The sequence below is a fragment of the Amblyomma maculatum genome, chromosome 3, assembly GCF_055883805.1.
Source record: "Amblyomma maculatum isolate TAMU_Amacu chromosome 3, ASM5588380v1, whole genome shotgun sequence".
Lineage (NCBI taxonomy): Eukaryota > Metazoa > Arthropoda > Arachnida > Ixodida > Ixodidae > Amblyomma > Amblyomma maculatum.
Genome location: NC_139346.1, coordinates 20,696,907 through 20,718,836, shown reverse-complemented (window position 1 = coordinate 20,718,836; position 21,930 = coordinate 20,696,907). Strand labels below are relative to the sequence as shown.

The 21,930-nt window shown below is 46.2% G+C and overlaps 1 long non-coding RNA gene across 2 annotated transcripts; it reads right to left on the bottom strand.

Annotated features, from left to right (window-relative positions):
* Window positions 1–638: 638 nt before the first annotated feature.
* Window positions 639–6,644, bottom strand: LOC146194321 (uncharacterized). Of its 2 annotated transcripts, XR_014705443.1 has the most exons (4): window positions 6,422–6,644; window positions 1,106–1,252; window positions 809–958; window positions 639–668 (listed from the first exon to the last, which is right to left on the bottom strand). It is a non-coding gene; the product is annotated as an uncharacterized LOC146194321 (long non-coding RNA). The 2 variants fall into 2 exon arrangements; XR_014705442.1 differs by having other exon boundaries at window positions 644–958.
* Between the last annotated feature and the right edge of the window lie 15,286 nt (window positions 6,645–21,930).

The following is a 21,930-nucleotide window of genomic DNA, read 5'->3' as shown; positions in this document are numbered from 1 at the left end:
CAATGCGAAACGGCTCAGATCTGTGTGCATCACATATATAGTTCCAAAATCCACAAAATGAACGCACTGGCTACTTACCTTGCCAGCATACCGCATCACTCAATCATCAATTTTCACGTATATACATCATTACAGCAGCAAAAAATAATAATAATAATAAACACGGCATAAATCTTGTACTCAGCCCTGGCACGAGCTTGCTTGGCAGTAGCGATGATGCTAGTACAGCTTCTGATCGCTCCTATGGCGAGGGGTGCTGCAATATTAATTTATATCAGTGATAGCATTTGACATTTAACTGGGTTGCATGCGTCCCATCGATGTGAGTCGGATAATCGAATTTTCCGAACAAAATCAGCGCTAATACCTGTCCGGCAAGTGCACCGCCATGAAGAAGCGAAAGACCAGCGTTTTAGTGTAGAGGAGACCAAGGACTTCGGGCTTCGGCGAAAAGAGCTTCCACTTTTTTTTTTCTTTATTTCCTGGCTTTGGTTCATACCATTTCACAAGAACACAACACGAATAACACAAAACAAAGTACATATTGGAAGGTCATCATCAGCCAATGTCAGGCTGGCTTCGTCTCAGTACATTAAAACTCCCGCAACGACGAGCGAAACGAGCTTCCACTGTCGAAGCCAGTTTCCAGATCAGCTGATATCGCCTCCCTGCACGATCAGCGCAAGGCGCGCACACCAATTACAAAATATGCATTTACAGTAACAAGATGCGCATAAGTCTCAAAACAATACATAATTAGTTGCAGTACATTATCGTATAGAAGAAAATCAGCGATAATTTGACTTACCTGGTCGGTATACATGTCAGTGCATGCACTTCGATGTGAAGAAGTGAAAGACGGGCGTTTTGGGGCAGAGGAGATCGGACCTCGGACTGCAGCGAAAAGAGCTAATTCCACCGCCGCAGCATCGTTTCCAAGTCGGCTCAGCACGTCTTCCTGCGCAATGAGAGCGAAATGCGCACACATCGATTATAAAAAAAAAAAAAAATGTACGTAGTAATAAGATGCGCATATATATACGCGCTCCAGAAACAGTTGCAGTATATTGCCGTATCGAACAAAATATGTGCTAATTGGACTTACCTGATCGGTATAGTGAGTGTCCCTCCATATTAAAAGGCGAGCATTTTGGGACAGGAGATACCCAAGGACCCAGACTGCAGCAAAATGAGCCAATTCTGCCACCGCAGCCAGCCGCAGCCTTGTTTCCAAACGGCTCAGCAAGTCTTCCTGCGCGATCAGCGCCCACACCAATTATATATATATATATATATATATATATATATATATATATATATATATATATATATATATATATATATATATATATATATATATATATATATGAAGAAAGATGCAAGGAGTATATAACAAGACGAACATATGCTCCAAAACAATACATCATTATGTTCAGTATAATATCGAATCTAGCAAAACGCTCCTCTGATCAAGACCGAAAGATCATGTACTTACGCATGTTTTGTTGAACTTCGGCACGAAGAATCTGTACAGAGCGGTTGCAATCATCAGCTGCATATATGAGCTGTTCTTTTCAAACGCTGACTGCTGCAGGAGGTTGAGACAGATTGAACTTGCGCGAAATAAAAGCGGACGATAAAATTAGGCAGTAGGCATCGCGCGCGCCCACACGGACTCACGGAGGCTGGCCGTCGACTGAGTGGCGCCACGCATCTTAGCTCGCGCGGGATGTGTTTTCCCGCCTTTTGGCCACGTGACCTCAAGAAGGGAGGAGGGGGGGGAGAGAGAAGCTGCAAAAGCAGGGAGAATCTCCCTGTGTGCGGTGCATGCAATTCTTTTTTTTTTTTTTCGCCGCTATTTCTCTCTGCTTCGGCATTCCTGTCGCCCCCGCGGTAGGGTGTGCCTCGATGCCTTTCGCCTCCCCGTGGTTCTTTCCACTTTGCCGCAGGGAGAAGAGATGGACCGATGGGGGGGCAGCGGGTCCCGCGCAGCGAGAAGCAGTTTTCTTTCTTTTTCACGCCCCCCCCCCCCCCCCTCCCTCGTCGTTCAAGAAGCGTCGAGGTAGTTTCTTTTCTTTTCTTTTCATTTTTCTACGGCTTCTGTAAGCCCCCGTCTTGATACCAGCGGCTGTAGTTATTTGCATGAAAAAAATATGGCTTGGAGTGAATGTATGTAATGTTCTTTTAACCGAATATCTTCCACGTGAACCAAGTGTGGGGCAGTAGAACACCTGCAGCTTCATTTAGCCAAAAAAGCAAGACCTGGCTACGTATATAGTGTTCAGCAACTTTATCGGAACCGTCTTTTCCAACACGGTTAAGTTGCAGAACACTGTATATTATGAGTGCTTTTGCAGAGATTACATAGTCCATGCGGATTTATACTTCCGAAAGCAGTACGTGGGTTATTTAGAGTCCCTCGGGCTGTCATATTAATCGCAAACCACATTTCCGTTTTCGCGTTTGGTTTCCATCATAATGCGGCTTCTGCAGCACGACTAAAGCCCGTGACCTCGAGCTCAAGCTGGTAAATACCGATTGAACCACATAGTAACTGCTGCAAGTTTCTGACAAAAATATATTTTGTCCATTTGTTCTAGGGATGCATGAAAATCAGTAGAAGGTCGCAGGGCAAAGTGCACCGGATCCGGATGAAAGCTCATAAAAGCTCACCGCCTCTTTTCTTGACCCCGTACGAAATGTAAACTCACGGAGTCTGCGAAACGAATTTAAGGGCGTTTAGGATTGATAGGTTTCGAGGGCACTGGCAAAAGTAATTGACGGTTAACATATAAACCTTAAAGGCACGTGATCTCTTCGGTTTACCGTGGGGTTACGTTATAGGTTAACTTTATGATGAGGTTGTTTAAATTCAGAGGTTACCATTTAACCATAAAAAAAATGGACAATTACATTCGTAGGTTAATAGCAATTACCGCGCAAATCTTAGGCACTTAATACTAAGTATGCTTCAAACAGACAATCAGCGCCTACCAGTTCACAAATTCAAGCTTAAGCTCATGACAACTCGCGATCAACTACAGAGTGTACCATACCCGCCGCGGCTCAATTAGCGCGCGGTTAAAGCTTTATTTCAAAATATGTATAAATAACAGTTAATTTCACCTTCTGTTGCGCAATGTATAATTCTATCAGCAGGCTCAAATGATATAGTGTCAATATATATCATGCACGCGGTATAACTCAATGTTGCATAAAAATAGCTGTTTCAATGACACGAATTTTCCACTTTTCTCCTGCTAAGCCGACTGCCTCATGGAACGTAGAGGGGAAACCTGCTGTATTGCAGGAGACTTTACTTTGATATGCACAATGTTATTTAATGATATATTATAGCAGCAGTGAATACGCGGCTGGGGAAAAGGGGATTCGAGGAACTTTATATATATTCTGGCATTTCATACCATATTTCTGCGTGTGAGGCTGACGTTGAAGAATTTAACAATGTAGACCGCCACTGGTGCAGGAGCCGATCGATCCTCGTCATGTTGCGCGGGATTCTCAAAACGCAATCCCTTTGAATTTTCTCAAAAGAACCAAAGTTTATCTTGCACAATGCTTGTGTTCGCAGGAAGTATACGTTCGACAGGCGAATCGTCCGGGCGATCGGCTCTTTGCGTGCCTTTCATTTTTATTTGAAAACTATCAGGACCACATTTGTGTTCTGGATAAAGACAGTCGGCCTCAGCATATTGATATATAAGGAATAAAGCTTTCCTAATTCCCGTGTTTTAACTGAGGCGGGCAAATATTTGTCCCAAGCTGTTCCATTTATCCTCATGTCGGCAATATACTCGAGTTTCGTCTATCGAGAGTGCAGCATATATGTATATATGCGAAGCGCTCATTTGGTCCAAAAGCCACCTCGCTAACCCGGTTTTCGCTTGAGTATCGTCGGGTTTTGTCTGAAATATTCGGAATGTGGTAGTAAATATGGAGATGCGGTCCAGGTTCCCACCGGGATCTGTGACAGATGCGGCGCCTTTACTTTCCTATAACCAATTTACAATTAACTGCGGTTGTCCACCGAAATAGAGAGATAGAGAGAAGAATGAGAAGGCGTTGTATCCCGTCGAATGTTAAGGGGAAGCTTGAGCGTCCCCCTAATTTTTATTTCCTTCTTTCAAATATTATTAATTATTCCATCGTACCACTGTGTAAGGTCGTGGAACAATTTACTCTGTGCGACTGCAGACGTGCGTAAGTGCGTGCGTGTGTACGTACATGCGCCACACACGCGTCTTCGTGGCGATGTCGGGATAGACTATTAACTCAATAATCTCGGACATCTTGTTCATCCTAAAGTTATAGTTAATTAACGTATGCGCGAAACTTCCGATAAAGCCTAGTGCACACAGGTGCCAACTTTCCCACATCTGTGTTCCTTGATTGTTTATTGATCCAGCCTCCCAATGATACGACCCTGCATGGCTTAGCACGTGTTTTCTTGTGGATTCCTCTTGCAAAGTCAATCTACTTTGATTATATTTTCACTATAGCTAGGTGGTGGCGCCTATCTGGGTTCCGCCTTGTCTTTATTATGCCCTTTGTTGTGCGCTATTGGGTATCCGAGTTAGTGGATCACATAGGTTAAGTTGGGCGGCCTTAACTTTTATACTGGCTTGGAAGTAGAAGGCAGATGCTTGTAGTGCATGGTCAGGGGAAGCAGGCGCACGTGTTCGCATAGTTAGAGGAGATGTTTGTAGACGGAGCATGGATAGCCATAGCATGCAGTATCTAATCTCTGCGAAGCGCTCTGCTATTCTGCGCCCCTATACATATGTGCCAAACGTATGCGAAGTGGGAGACGCCTGTTGCACCCAATCTCCCGCATGCTCTAAGAGACTTTCGGTGGCGCACTGAGTGTGGCGTATTCGATCCCCACCAAATTAAGACAGGCTTTACAGCTGGCATATTGATCCGCACAGTATCAACTTTGGTCAGGTCGAGTCTCACACACGTGTCCTTAAGGACTGCGTCGCAGCTTGGACATTCCACTGCCTAGCGCCGTGAGCTTTTTCGTCGCACAGTGGAACGCCGCGCGAAGCGTTCGAACAACATGTAGTGAAGCCCGTGGGATTGATCATTTGGCAGAATAGGAACGCGGTCGATCGTATTCTTTCGGTGACCCCGTTGTCTACTGTTCCCCATGCTAGTGCGTCTCACCTAGATATAGCCAGCTGTTAGTTCTTGGAGAGCAAAGCTTTATCCGGAGGTTGTTGACGCGGCACATCCACCTCAGGAAGGTCACTTGTATATCGAAGTGATTTGAACTGGGTTCTTGTCTTGAAAGACGCAAGCCTGCGGCTCACGCGTATGTGTGTAAGCACAAAGGATCGAGCAATCGACTGTCTGGAAATTTGTTAGGGGGTCAGAGCTCCCGAGGGAGTCCTGTTGCAGCTGCGCATTATTGATATACAACGTGTGACCAGAAACTCACTGCATTATATATTTCTTGCCGCTACCTTATATGTTCGGTACTGTTTGCTGTTTTACTGAAACATTATTTATTGTCCCAGTGTGCTTTGCTATTTCCATGTTTATCAATAAGATTTCTTTGGTTCCCTGCTATGTAAATGGTTGAAGTTCACGCCTATGACGTCATGATCGTTTCTACTCTCTTATCCCGGTACTTTTCAAGCAGAAGTCTTAAGTTTCTGGAACTATGCAGCATTCCTTCCATATGCAGGGCTATTCTACAAGCGATCTCTCGGCTTAGTACGTACGACAGATAATACGCTTTAATCACTTCCGATACATGCTCACGCCTTAAAACTAAAAGTTCTCCATATTATTAGTCTGCAAGCCACAACAAAAACCCGAAATTGAGGCAGCTGCTTCAGGAAAGAATTCTTTTCAATTAGCTTCTTTTATTGCGCGTACATCGTGTAACTTTCAATAAATATTCTTAATTTTCAATCACTCTGTCTAACATAGGGGTCTCAAACTCATATTGATATGCAGGATGCGTTGAGAAAATATGTCTCTCGCGGACCAGGAGTGGACAGCAACAAGCAAGAAAATATAGAAGCCATAATTCAAAACAATCTGTAAAACAAAAGCGAATAACTAATAAAATAAATAAAAATCAACTGTTTCGTTCCTATGAAACCACACTCCCATTCTTTGAGCAAAAAGAAAAAAAGGAACAAAAAAAAAAACAGAAAAAGCGGAGCATCTTCGATTTTTTGTGTCCAAACGCGCCGGAGGAGCGCGTTACTTCAGGATGGCTTGGCGGAGTTACTGAAAGGATACAGCGGTTGAAAACTACTTGTCCTGACAGTATATAAATGCGAATGAAAAAGAGGTCTGGTTGTCCAGCGCCTAGTTATTGAAGGTAACAAAGTTGACTGTCTTGTAATTTTAACTAATAACGCGCAACTTTGGAAAATGCGCTTACATTTCCAACATTTCGTTCGCACGTACAGCGTCCTCGCGCGCTCGAGATCGTCTCTTGGTCGCGCTCTACACTTCTGCAATGAACTTGAAAGCACGCACGCACCCACGAGCACAAGCTGCCGAGTCTTCCAAGAACTGTTGACAAGAAGCGGGGGAGGAGAGGGGGTTAGTTTCCGGTGTAGAATCGGACCGCTCGCTGCGAAAATGCGCCCCTCCGACTTCCGAAAAAAAAAAATGAAAAGAGCCGCCCGTCCCACCCCGGCAGGTCGTAAAAGAGGATGAATGGGCCACACGCAAAGAAACAAAACCAAATGACAAGGACGCTGGCCCATTTTCTCGCGGCTCTTAGCTTTACCAGACTGTTTTGAGAAAAAAAAGTATGGGATTAATAACCTGGACAATAATCATTTTCCTTCGTTTTTTTTTCTTCATGTATTTGATCGTAAGACAACTTTGTTCGAAAAGAGCTCCTTCAAAAATAGTGCACAAATACCACAAAACTGCATGCTCTCTTCAAAGTCGGCGTGTATACATCTCTTCTCTCGCCCAGTCAGGAACGCTCGCCACCAACTTTCGAGCTGCGGGGGTGACACAGTTGCACCGCCCTTCCCACCATTTCCCCCCTCTTTTCCGCCCTTCTTTCGAAACGTCCGAGCGTGAGGTCGGTTTTGTTTCGTCCGGGTCTCCCTCCGTGTACGCATTTCTCTTCTCCTGCTGCGAAGTAGTGTTTTTAGAATTTGTCTCTTTGCTTGCCTGCCGGAGCGTTCGCCGCGGCCAAGGCTTGCCAGTGCCCTACGCATAATTTCTGCCCCCGTGTGCTTTTTCTCTTCTGTCCGCTTCTTTTATTTTACACAATAGCTTCCTCCTTCACAATGAGAAGTTGCGTCTACTCAAGTGCCCTGCCATATAGCGGACGCATTTCAGTGAGTGATACGGGCTAAATGGGGTGTACGGGAGCTTGTGCGCCAAAATATAACTGATGTTACAGCACCTACAGCTGCGCTTCGTATTAAGCAAACAGTATAATGACATGATCTACACATGAAATCGCGGTCACCTTGTGGCCTGCTGTTTATCAGAACTCGGTAAATAATTTTACTAACAGCTATAAGGGTCACTAAAAATGTGAGCGACAAGTTAAACAAACAATAGCATTATTTAATGTAACAAAACATTTACACTGAATAGCATGTATCATTTTGTTCCATACTTAGCGCAAATTACATAACATCGCGAAAAAACAAAGCCAAGTAACAGGCAAATTTAAAAAAAAAAGTAGCAGTCGTGCTCTTCATAACTTTTTTTCAATGTACCGCCTCAAGAGTCGGGCCAACGCATTGCCGCACTCTTGCCATTAACCTGGCGCCGTGCCCGGCATTTAGTCCGCCAAAAAAGTCGGGCCAAAGGCCGCTGCGAACTACTTGCCGAAATGGCTGGCGGCTACCTCCGGGCCTACCGCTTGCCGTGGTTTACTAGCCGACTAAGTAGGCTGCCGACCATTTTCCGAACGTCGGCCACACGTAAATGGTCGGCCAAGGATGCTTGGGTAGGTGCCCACGGCAAAACTACAAATGAGGCGGTACAGGGAGATACGGGCTAGCAATCTTTTGAAGTACGGGAAGCTCAGAGTAAAATATTATACGAGGAACGCCTGAGGAAACCGCTGGACGATTAGCACTAGGTGCCCACGGCAAAACTGCAAATGGGGTGGTACAGGGAGATATGGGCTGGGCATCTTTCGAAGTACGGGAAGCTCAGAGTAAAATATACGAGGAACGCCTGAGGAAATTGGACAGTAACAGATGGGCAGCTAAAGTATTTAAATACCTGTACTTAAAAAGCGTTGACTCACAATGGAGGAAAAGAACTAGGAAACTCACTAGTAAGTATGCTAGTCACAAGGACGGAGAAATAAAGAGCATAAGCAACAGGTGAAAAACACAGAAGGTAAAAATTGGGTAAATTCGATGGAAAAGAAACAGAGTGTGGAATTATACCGAAAGTGGAAAGATCAGGAAGGAAGATTTCTTTGATAACTCAAGAGGCAGTGCCCTACTTTTTGAAGCTAGATCAGGGTGCCTTAGAACGCGCAGCTACAAAAAGAAATTTAACAATGGAGATGACGCATGTGCTGCATGTGGTAACTCCAGTGAAACAATTGACCATATTATGCTCGAATGTAATGGTATCTATCCGGAAGTTGATGCAGGCGCAATCACTGTTCCTGAAGCTCTGGGGTTTAGAGATACCAGTAGCCAGGTGAATAAACCGGCGGTGGAAACTAGCAAAAAACGACTGGAAGATTGGTGGCTTAAAAGCAGAGAAATGACATAATGTTTGTAATGTAGAAACAAAAATTAATAAATAGAATGATGGTTTTAACCAATCTAAAACAATAATTAAGATATAGGGAGAAAAATGAACATGCAGCTACTGCTACCACCCCGTTTCAAAGGGGGCGCTCCTACATTCCATCCACCCCATCCATACTCCGCTGAAGCGTGCCACCGCCGCGTCTCCACTCCGGCGGTGCCGTGCTGCCACCGTGTCTGTCGTCTGCTTCTTGTCGCTACCCTTGCATATCGCCTGAACCGCTACGGGGATATTGCCACCTAGCGTTGCCAGGTGGCGCATGACTGAGGTGTGAAAGGAGGACGAAGTTGAAGAGGACGAAAAAGTGTCGCTTGCACGTTTGCGTCTGTGCTGCTGTGTTCTTGCGTCTGGGCTACCCCCTGCTATCATTGGTATCCTTAGTCACCGTGTACGTGACATTCTGGTGGAGCTGCTGGGTAAAACGATCGCCTATGCAAGAATCTCCATCTACAAGACGTCGCGCCAGCCCTGTACCATTGGACACCCCAGTGCATCGCTCCAGTCGACGGCTCCAGGGACTGTCTCCGGAGTTTCAGCCAGCACCCGCCGCCATGACATCTAGTGCTCCTGCGCAGCAGGTGACGGGCCTCGCACCGGCCTGTAACTACACCTTGCAGGCCCCTCGGGTACCGAAGACTTTCCATGGGGACCTCTTTGAGGATGTGGAAGACTGATTCCTTCAGTTTGAACGTGTCGCTGCATTCAACCAGTGGGACGATGCTACCAAACTAAGGAACGTCTACTTCAGCCTTGAGGACGGCGCCCGTATCTGGTACGAGAACCGAGAGCAAGCTTTAACTTCGTGGCGGGAATTCCGTCGTCAACTGCTCGAGGCTTACACTAGCGCAGATCGTCGCGAGCATGCAGAACGTGCCATTCACTCTCGCATCCAAAGACCGAATGAGAGTGTCCAAGCATACGTCGAGGACATGACGCGCCTCTTCAGGCGAGCCGATCCCGCCATGTCCGAGGACAAAAAGGTCAGGCACTTGATGCAGGGTTTGAAAGAGCAGTTGTTCGCAGGCCTTGTGCGAAACCCACCCTCGACTGTAAACGGATTCCTTGCGGAGGCCACCACAATGAAAAAGGTGCTACACCAACGTGCCGTGGCTTATGACCGACCTTTTCATACACGCACAACCGCGGAATCATTTGCGTCTTCAGAGCGGCATCCCGATGCATTGCGCGAACTGATTCGCAGCGTCGTGCGCGAAGAACTAAGCAAGTTCTGGAGCCCTCTGCAGCAATCGCCATCTTCCGTTTCTGCTATAGTGCGGGAGGAGGTGCGGCAGGCACTCAAGAGCCCTCTTTCGCCTGTAGTTCCGAGCCCGCCATTGCTGTCGGGGACCGACAATCGTCCCACATATGCGGAAGTTCTGCAGAGTCAGTCTCCCCCTTCACCACCGCCCATTCTCGCGTTCCGCTGCCCTCGGTGCAGCCAGTGCAGAACTTCGACAATCGCCCGCTGCCCCGACGCAAAGCCGACATTTGGCGCACGCCTGACCGCCGTCCGCTTTGCTTCCACTGCGGTGAACCAGGACATCTCTACCGCGATTGTCCGTATCGACGCCTCGGTCTCCACGGCTTCCGCATCGACTCGCCTCCTCCCCGGTTTGGTCAACGACCCCGAGTTATTGAGGAGTACCTGGCGGAGCAGCGTTCATCTCGTTCGCAGCGTCAGCCCCGCTCCCCTTCGCCAAGGCGCTCCTCCTCGTTCACTCACGGTTCCTCGCGAGAGGACCAAGGCCGCTCGTCTAGCCCTGGTCGGGAAAACTGAAAACAGCGACCTTCGGGGGCGAGGCCGCTGGTAGTCGCTGCGTTGAAGACCTCCCGTCGTCGCCGCTTCGATCCGACCGCGAGCTGCTGGTACCGTCACCTAGGGAAGCAAAAAGCGTTTCTCTGGACATTCCGGTTATTTTAGACGGTCGCACTACGGTCAATGCTTTAGTGGACACCGGTGCCGATTATTCAATTTTGAGTGGTCGCATGGCGACTGTTTTGAGGAAGGTGCTCACTGCTTGGCCAGGTGTGTGCCTTCGAACCGCCGGCGGTCATATAGTTACTCCAAAGGGGATGTGCACGGCTCGCATTCAGATTAACGGACGTACGTTCGTCGTTAGTTGCGTTGTTTTAAGTGACTGCTCCCGTGACCTTATCCTCGGCATTGACTTTCTGCGGGAGTACGGAGCAGTTATCGACCTGCGAAATAGACTCGTCACGTTTTCGATGGGACAATCTACCGAACAAGATAGTAGCAGTCCTTGCAATAACGCACTTCGTGTTTCCGCTGAGAGCGTCTCGCTGCCGCCGCGAAGCAGTGCTCTTGTGGAAGTTACCTGTGACGATTTTTGTACCGGTGATGCTGTAGCGGAGGCGAACCATACACTCCTGCTTGCTCATGGCATTTGCGCTCCCCGAAGTTTATTGTCGTTTCACAATGGCCGGGCTGCACTCCTTGTCACAAATTTTTCTAATGAGTACCGACACTTGTTCCCGGGGACTGCTATCGCTTTTGCTGACCATGTTGCGCACGATCCGGTCTGTTTTGCATCCACGGCAGTAGAAACTAACGAGCCATCTCTTGACAACATCGACATTAACTGTCACTTGTCAAAGGAGAAACGGCGGGCTTTAGAGCAACTGCTGCTAGACTTCAAGCACTGCTTTGCTTCTTCCTCGAAGGTTCGTCAAACGCCCATCACACAACATCGCATCATTACTTATGACGACGCTCGCCCAATACGACAGCAGCCTTATCGTGTGTCTGCCAAAGAACGAGAAGTGATCCAGACGCAAGTTCAGGAGATGCTGGATGATGGTGTTGTGCAGCCTTCACAAAGTCCGTGGTCTTCACCAGTAGTCCTTGTCAAAAAGAAAGACGGCACTCTTCGATTTTGCGTCGACTATCGGAAATTGAATAATGTGACAAAGAAAGATGTATACCCGTTGCCGCGCATCGATGACTCACTGGACAGATTGCGACGTGCGAAGTATTTTTCATCTATTGATTTAAAAAGCGGCTATTGGCAAATCGAAGTAGACGAAAGAGACCGAGAAAAAACCGCATTTGTCACTCCAGATGGCCTATATGAATTCAAAGTACTCCCATTTGGATTGTGCTCTGCCCCAGCTACATTCCAAAGGATGATGGACACCGTCCTCACTGGCCTCAAGTGGCAGATCTGTCTTGTGTACTTGGACGATGTAGTTGTTTTTTCCGAAACATTTGATCAACACCTCGAACGCCTTCGAGCTGTCCTGGAAGCCCTCCGTTCTGCTGATCTCACGCTGTAGCCCCAGAAATGCCACTTCGGGTATACAGAACTCAAGTTCCTCGGCCATGTTGTAAGCGCTGATGGGGTGCGCCCGGATCCCGATAAGACTGCTGCCGTCGCACGATTTCCCGTTCCAGCTAATAAGAAGGCTGTTCAGCGCTTCCTCGGCCTGTGCGCATATTATCGGCGTTTCATTGCGGACTTTTCTCAGATCGCAGAACCTCTGACGCGCCTTACAAGGAAGGACACCTCCTTTGTGTGGAACTCTGAGCAGCAGATGGCCTTCTCTTTGCTTCGTGAGCGCCTTCAAACATCCCCTGTTCTGGCGCACTTCGATGAAGCGGCTGACACTGAGGTACACACTGACGCCAGTAGTATCGGTCTTGGTGCGGTTCTTGTTCAGCATCAAGACGGGTTTGAGCGAGTAATAGCCTATGCCAGCCGCACTCTCTCTCGTGCCGAAATGAACTATTCCACCTCAGAAAAGGAATGCCTGGCGGTCGTATGGGCTACTATGAAGTTTCGTCCCTATCTTTACGGCCGGCCATTTAAAGTCGTCACCGACCATCATTGTTTGTGCTGGCTGGCAAATCTGCGAGACCCATCTGGACGACTTGCACGCTGGAGTTTACGTCTTCAGGAGTTTGACATAACCATTGTTTACAAGTCCGGCCGCAAACACGAAGACGCCGACACGCTGTCACGAGCACCCGTTGACACTGGCGATACTACAGCCGATGACGATAGCGGTTTTCTAGGAGCCCTCAGCGCATCTGAGCTCAGGGATCGACAAAGAGCTGATCCAGACATCCTTCCACTCATCGATTATCTGGAAGGGCGTGATACGATTCTGCCTCGACACCTATCTCGGCACCTTGGTTCCTTCTGCATACGGCAAGGCGTATTGTATAAAAGAAACTCCCAGAGCCAAGACAGAACTTACCTTCTGGTAGTGCCATGCGAGCTCCGTGAGGATATTCTCCTTGCTTGCCATGATGAACCAACGTCTGGTCATTTGGGTTGCTCACGGACTCTTGCTCGAGTGCGCAACATGTATTACTGGCCAGGACTTTCCGCAGCAGTGAAACGCTATGTACGAAGCTGTCGCGAATGCCAGCGCCGTAAAACACCGCCCCAGAAGCCTGCCGGATTTCTCAAGCCCGTTAAAGTACCCCGCATTCCGTTCGACCAAATTGGAATGGATCTCCTTGGCCCTTTCCCTTTGTCGCAGGCCGGAAACAAATGGATAGTAGTCGCTACTGACTACCTGACTCGATACGCTGAGACAAAGGCAATCCCTCATGCCACAGCTTCCGAAGTAGCAGAGTTTTTCATGCACAACATAGTCTTGCGGCATGGCGCCCCTTCCTACGTCATTACCGACAGAGGGACAGCTTTCACATCACAGCTGATCGACCACATATTTGAGCTGAGTTGCACGACCCATCGCAAAACCACAGCGTATCATCCACAAAGCAATGGCCTTACAGAAAGATTGAATAAGACGATTGCGGACATGTTGGCAATGTACGTCGATGTGCAGCACAAGACCTGGGACGAGGTGCTGCCGTACGTTACATTTGCGTATAATACAGCCTTACAAGAGACAACGCGCTTCACACCATTTCGACTTGTTTACGGACGCGAAGTTCAGAGCATGCTCGATTCCATGCTCCCGTGCCCAGATGATGACCAGCTATCCTCAGATGCCCAGCAATATGCCATCCGCGCTGAGGAAGCCCGCCAGCTCGCCCGTGTGCACATTGGGCAGCAGCAGACCACTGACGCGCACCGTTACAACCTCCGGCACCGCCAGGTTGACTACAAGCCTGGAGATCAAGTCTGGGTATGGACACCAGTTCGCCGTCCAGGCTTGTCAGAGAAACTCCTTTCCCGCTACTTCGGGCCGTACAAAGTGTTGCGCCGTGTGAGTGACCTTAGTTATGAAGTTATCCCAGACGGTGCCACACAACCAAAACGTCGAAAGCACAGCTCGGACATTGTGCACATTGTGCGACTGAAGCCGTACTACCACCGATAGCGTATGGCCACCCGCTGTGACCACTCTCTTGCTTTTCACACCATTTTTACCGGCCCTTCTCATTTTTTTTTTTTCGGAGGGAGGGGGTAATGCCACCTAGCGTTGCCAGGTGGCGCATGACTGAGGTGTGAAAGGAGGACGAAGTTGAAGAGGACGAAAAAGTGTCGCTTGCACGTTTGCGTCTGTGCTGCTGTGTTCTTGCGTCTGGGCTACCCCCTGCTATCATTGGTATCCTTAGTCACCGTGTACGTGACAATATATATATCGCCTGCATCGCCGTGGAGAATATTACAATTGGAATCATGTCTGCATCTTCGAGCTGCATTGAGGTACGTCACCTGTTGCCTGCCTCATCGCTGGCATATATCTCTTTCAGTCCAGTTGGGCTCGTCTTCATACAGCTCACCAATTTTCCCCCCGATTCGGATCACAACAGCTTTCGGTTCTTAATTTTTTTGAAATATGGTGGAAATTGCGCCCTTGACAAGGTGAGCCCGTTTTTCTTCATTAAGTAATACGTTTCCTTTATAGCTGCTGTAGTATTTTAGAGAAAGAAATTCATCCTTGAAATGCCGCGCACACATCCTGTGCTTTTGATTAATTTCTGGCCAATCTGTGGAATGTTCTGCTTCCACTGCTCGAAAAGCATTGAATCAGTTGGCGGCCGAAACAAGGGGGCTTTTTCGTTTTCTTTGCCGTACCCTGAATTACACCCGCCGGGGTGGCGTGGACGTGGTGCACTGGCTGCAACTCCGCCCTGGCGGGAATAAGCCAGATTGCATGAGCCCCTTGGCTAGGAAAAGCCCGCTCCCCGAAACACAGGACTGCACCTGGTCACCACCTGGTGCATCCTCCCTTCCATCTGACAATGCAAGAAGTAACACGAAAACACCAGGCAGGCGCCATCCATTTTCGTGTTCCCTTGTCCTCGTCCCTTTCGAGCTGTCCTCAGAATCAACGTCAGTTAACCTACTAGCCCAAACAAAAGTACATCTTGCAGACAGAACGTCGGCATTGGCGTGTGCTGTGAACCCTCTGCGCGCCGCAGCTTGCATGTGAACCTTCGCTTGCACGTGAACCGGCTTTGTTTGTTCTTGTTTTCCAAATTATTGGGGGCAAAAGTGGAGGCTGCGAGTAGGTTGATTACGCGACAAATACGGTATCATTTTTTTACTATCGTAAGCGGCGTCTCAAGCCAATTTCTGTATATCTAATTATCAATATATCAAACTATTTCGTGATCTCGTTCGAGTTCGATATATCCGGGTTCGACTAAATACTATAGGCAGCAGCGCTGCCCAAGCAGGAGGGAAAATATTACATATGTTGCAATAATAGCTGAGTAATGCCACCTAGCGTTGCCAGGTGGCGATATTTCATTGGAGCGACCAACAATAAAAAAAACAGTCCCACTTTTAAAGGGTTGCGAGTAGGAAATATGAACCCTGGTAAATTTTGATGCTGCTGAAATATGGGCATTCAGTCAACTGGATCTCTGAGAGGCAGCAAAAATATGGGTGACAAACCAGATTTGTTGCACAGAATATGAAAGAACTTCAGCCAAGAGCCCTGGAGGTGTACTTATAGGGGGTTCCTAATTGAGCTGATTTAGCACATTAGTGAGCAAGAACTTTTCATGGTAATCAGAAAAAATAAATTAGCACAAACTAATTATAAACACGCCCCATACTATCGAGGCATGTTCGAGAATTGGTCTGACTAGAGACAATATATTCTTCAAGTTTGACACCAGGAGTTGCGCCTTCTAATTTTCGATCGGTGGTAGGGATAAGCCTCAAGATGGCTGTCACAAAAAAAGCACCACCTTCACCCCATTCCTAGAAAAGAAAGAGACTAAAACTGACAATGACTAAGAACGACAAAGCAAAATCTAAAATTATCAAAAATTACTCAACAATATGCACATCAAAGCTGCTTAGCAAAGCAGAGCACAAAAATTAATGGCAAAGTAAACAAAAAAATATGAAGAAGAGGTAAGAAGCAAAAGAGAAGCAAGTGAAGTTATAAACGCAAGGAGAAAACTTAATGTTAACTGATTGTTAACACATACAATATAATTAAGCATGCTGCACTTTTTTCTTTCATTTTCCAAAGTTGGCACTGACTTGCACGAAGCAAAGGTAGAGTAAATAAAGCATAACTGGCAAGACTTACATGAAGCAACCAAAAGCCAAGTAGACACGGCAAAGTGTAATTTTGTTTCTGTGTAATAGAAAAGAATCCAAGAGGCGACTTTCCACTTCTATTCTCAAAAAAAAAAAAAAAAGGGGTTGGGTTGGGTTGGATTGGGTTTTTTGGCACACAGGCAACTATGGCCATCATGCACCAAACACTAGGTTGCTGAGCTTCTTTATGAGTGAAAATGAAAAGTTTAGAAAATTACAGCTGATTTAGAGTCCCTAACTCTTTAAGAAAGCTAAAAACAGATGAAATTTCAACAAGCGGGTTGTCTCCTAATAGTAAACAGGGGTGGAATGGGATGCGTTCATTATAGAATGGAGTAAAATATTTTTTCCTTAACTGTTCAAGTTCTGTGCACCAAGATCAAAATGTGGTTCACGGTGAACTCACCTCCACATTCTTCGCATAATGGTTTTTGCTCTTTTCTCAGTAAGAAATTGTGTGTCAAGTGTGTATGTCCGATTCGAAGACTGCACAAAATCACCTCACTGAAGCGTTTGTTCTGTGTACATGATTTCCATTCTCCTACTATGGGTTTTACTGTGTGTAGTTTATTTTGCTCTTCGTTATTCCATTTTTTCTGCCATTTATCTATCAGGCTTCTTTTTACTAACTTAATACAGTCCTTGTAGGGAATTGGTATTTTCTTTATTTCCCTAGTTCGAGCTTGTGCAGCGCATGAGTCGGCTACTTCGTTACCATCTATCCCGACATGGCTAGGAACCCAGCAAAAGATTATGGTTTGGCCTTGCGTTGTAATTTTTTTTTTTATGCCGTGAATGATGTTCCCTACTACTATAGGCTCAACTGCATTTTTAGAATGTAATGCCGTAAGCACACTTAAAGAATCGGTATAGATTATGCTCTTTTCACAGTTCTGTTGCATAATTTTATTTACAGCTACATAGACAGCGTAACATTCTGCAGTAAATATTGAGGCACTGTTAGGCAGCCTTACAACTTTTTCTCTGTTGCCTTGCACAACAGCACATCCAACATAATTTGCTGTTTTTGATCCATCTGTAAAAAATTCGGTGAAGTTCATATACTTCTCTCGTAGTGCTAGGTATTCTTGTAATATGTGTTCGTGTGCTGTTTGATTTTTTCGGAAGGCTGTCAGTGTGAGGTCACATGTAGAGGGAAGGCTGTACCAGGGCGGAAATGGATACTGTCTCTGGGCTACAGTTGGAAGTGCATCCAGTATTCCTAAATCTTGGCATATTTCTTCGAAGCAGAGTAGTAAAGGCCCGATAGAATGGTGTTTGTTTATGAACAGTGTTCTGGAAGAGCACTTTGTAACTAAGGGGAAACAGAGATGTTTTGGTAAAGATCTTATCCTGAGTATGTATTCACATGTAAGCATGCTCCTCCTGTCAGCAAGGGGTAGTTCATTTGTTTCTACATAGATGCTTTTAATGGGGGATGTTCTGTATGCACCACTAGAAAGACGTAAGCCGAGGTTATGTATTGGGTCTAACCGCTTTAGATGTGATGACCTCGTAATCTAAACTGGAGCATACAACAGAGCGGTAAATGTGTAAAAGGCATGTTTGATCGGATCCCCAGTGCTTCTTTGAGAGAACTTTCAGTATGTTGAGGGACTTGGAAGCTTTCTTTTTAAGGTTAGTTATGTGAGGCAGGAATGTTAATTTTTTATCAAAAGTTATACCTAAAAATTTATGTTCATTTTTTACTGGCAGTTCAGCTTCATTTAGGTATAAAGTCGGATCTGTCAGTAGGCCTCTCTTAAGTGAAAAAAGAACAGCTACTGTTTTTTGAGGGGAGAATTTAAACCCATTCCTGCCTGCCCATGTAGCTAACTTATTCAATGTTATCTGTATTTGCCTCTCACAGGATGATATGTTGGATGATGTACAGGCAATTTGCAAGTCATCAACGTAAAGTGAATACATAACAGACTCTGGGATTGCTTTACTTATACTATTCATTTTTACAACAAACAATGTAGTGCTTAAAATACATCCCTGTGGTACGCCATTCTCTTGGATAAATGTTTTTGATATAGTTGTGCCAAGACGAACATTAAATGAGCGGTTAGAGAGGAAGTCACTCAAGATGTTTAGCGCCTCCATTGAGCGGCCGTGGTTTAGCATTCTCTCACGGATGCCCAAGTCTGCAAGGTCACGCAGTATTCCGAACCTCCAAGTTGTGTCGTATGCCTTTACAAGATCGAAGAAGACCGCTAGACAGTGCTGTCTGTGTATGAATGCTTCTCTGACGGTATTTTCCAGACAGACAAGATGGTCAGTTGTACAACATGCCTTCTTAAAACCACACTGATGAATGTCGAGAAGCTCTTGGGATTCTAGGATAAACATTAATTTAATATTAAGAATACTCTCAAATGATTTTGTCAGACAGCTAGTTAAAGATATTGGCCTATAACTGCTGGCCGAAGTTGGTGGTTTGCCATGCTTTAAAAATGGCACAACAAGAGCTTTTTTCCACGCCTCCGGTATCTGTCCTACTACCCATATCTTGTTGAAAAACTTTAGAAGGGCTTCTACAGATGGCTCAGAGAGGCGGGACAGCATTTCATAATGTATCTCGTCGGGACCTGGGGCAGTCTTTTTGCCAGTAGATAGAACTCTATGAATTTCTTGTATTGTGATCAAACTGTTAATCAGTTCTTTGCTGCCACCGCTAGTTGGGAGTTTGTTTTTCAGCTGTGATTTTATATCTTAGGAATGATTCTGTGCAGTGGTTAGAGCTAGACACTTTGCAGAAATGCTCACCGAGTATATCTGCCTGCTCCTGCAAGCTAGTTTGCACACCTGGAGGTGTTAGGAGAGGGACTGTGTAGGGGGAGTAGCTACCATCTAGTTTGCAAACCTGTTCCCATACCTTTTTGGATGTGATGGAACTGTTTATAGATGAAACAGTTTTTTAAAGATGTTTTTTCTGCGCTGCGATGAATATATCTTGCTTTTGCTCTTGCTTTCTTAAAGTTCATTAGGTTCTCGTGCGTTGGGTACCTGAGAAAGACACCCCAGGCTTTATTTTGTTTTTTTGCTTCCTTACATTCCTGTGTGTACCACAGTTTATGATTTGGTTGTATTTTGCCCGAGGACTGGGGGATAGCAAGGTGAGCAGCAGTAAGGATACGGGTCGTGAAAAGCTCATTTAATTCATCCACACTGAGGCTGTCTGAAAAAATGTTTTCTAAATTGGCTTCTAATTTGAACAATGACCAGTCGGCTAGGTGGAGCTTCCAGCGACGTGGTTTAGAAGGGATGATTGATGGAGAAGATAAAAGCTCAATAACAACAGGTAGATGATCACTTCCATACGGGTTGTTATATATCACGTCCCATTTAAAATAATAAAAAAATTGATGGTGAGCAGAGGGATAGATCTAAACAGCTCATTTTTCCAGTGCTTGGTGAGCAGTATGTTTGCCTTCCGGTGTTCAGCAAACATATGTTGTTACATAATATAAAATCTTCTAATATGCGGCCTCTAGTATCCGTTAATTCACTGCCCCAAAAAGATGAATGGGCATTAAAATCATCAACTACCAGATAAGGCTCTGGTAGCTGGTCTAAAAGCTCCTCTAAGTCATGGAGGTTTACTGGTAAATGTGGTTGAAGATATATGCAGCATATCATTATCGTTTTAAAAAGCAAAGTGGTAACAGCTACGGCTTTGTATTTAGTTTTGAGCTTGATTTGTCTGGTTGCAACACCACTCTGGATAACAATAGCGACACCTCCTGATAATCTACCAGACTGCGCCCGGTCACACCGAAAGACTTTATAATTTTTTGTTTCTTGTAAACAGATGACGAATGGAGAGAACGTGTTTAAGAGATCTTTTACATCACCATAGTTGTTAATTAGACCTCGACAGTTCCAGTGAATGAGGAACGCCATATTGGGTGGGTTTTGTTGAGAATTAAAAGGTTAGGTTTCGGGTCTCTCAGGGCCCGTTATTCGGGGTTTCTCCCTTTTTTTCTTTTCAAGGGAGTTGTGCCGGCGCAGAAGCGGCGGCGAACTAAGACTAGTGTCCATCGCTTCCTCGGAGGCGCTGGACGTCCGCAGGTCAGCTGTGGGTGCTTGTGTTTCAGGCTTCTTCTGGAAGGAAGCCTTTTGGGCTGGCGGTTGAGAGGCTGGTAGGCCCTGTTTTGCAGATGGCAAGGAAGCTTTCGCTGTCCTTGCCTGGGGCGGGGGTTGTCCTGTCTGAGGCATTTCCTGGACAGGAGCCAGATTCAAGCGTGGCGTGTCGCCCCCACGCACCACCTTGGAGTAGTCTGCCTTCGCTGTAAGAACAAATGGGTTTTTCTTTTTCAGTTTTTCGTGCGCTTCTTTGAAGATGATGTTTTCTGTTGTTTTTATGGCTATGATTTCCTTTTCATTTTTTCAAGTTTGGCATGATCTGGAGTAGGCAGGGTGCTCCCCATCGCAGTTGGCGCAATGTGGCACAGCTGCACAGTTTTCAGAGGTGTGGTCATTTCCAGCACATCTGCACATTTTGAACGGCCACGGCAGCTCTGTGAGCCATGACCGAAACGTTGACAGTTGAAACAGCGTCTGGGGTTGGGGATATAATGTCGCACAGTCACTTTGATATAATCCTACTTCGATAGATTCGAGGAGTGTGGAGGTGGCAAAACTTAGGACAAGGTGCTTAGTAGGTATTTTTTTGTCATCTTTTCTTATTTTTATTCTGTGGACATTGGTTACATGCTGTTCTTTAAGACCCTCAAGCATTTCTTCTTCTGTGATGTTCAAGAAGTCGCTCTCAGATATTACGCCACGGACAGTATTTAATGATGTGTGCATAGACACTCAGTCGTGTCCGACTCTTCGTGACCCTATGGACCATGTCACGCCACGCTTTCCTGTCTCTCACTATCTTCCTAACATCACTTAACTTCATCTGCAGTGCCTCGAGGATTCCATCTAACCATCACGTTCAATCTGTCCATTTCTTGCTTGAAGACATCCAGTTTACCTTGCGTCATAGATCTTACATTCCATGTTGCTATGTGATATATCTCCTTGCAACATCGGACTTTCCGGTCGCTTCCCGACACATCCACAACTGAGCGTCCTTTTGGCTTTAGCCCAGCCGCTTCATTCGTCCTGGAGCTACTAGGAATCACCCTTTGTTCATCCCCAGTAACATGTGGGACGCCTACCAACCTGGGGGGCTCATCTTCCGGCGCCATATAATTAATGGTATTGTGACTGGCCATAGGGTTTTCTTGGCAGGAAATACCGGAGTGGGTTGCCATTACCTTCTCCAGTGAATCACATTTTGTCAGAACTCTCTGCCTTGACCTGTCTATCTTGGGTGGCCCTACACAGCAGAGCTCACGACTTCATCGAGTTTCGCAAGCCCCTCCGCCACGACAAGGCAGTGATCCATGAAGGGGACATAGGCATAGACACTACAATTGGGATGTCCCCAAACGACTCAAGCTTTGGAATGTTGTCATATTGAGTTTTGTCTTTGACTTCAAGCAGGAGGTCCCCACTGCCCAGCTTGGATACTTTGTATCCTGGACACAGTGCTTGTGTGAGAGACTTGGACACGAGGAAGGGAGACACCATGCGGGCTGGCAGTATTGTCTTTGACTTCAAGCAGGAGGTCCCC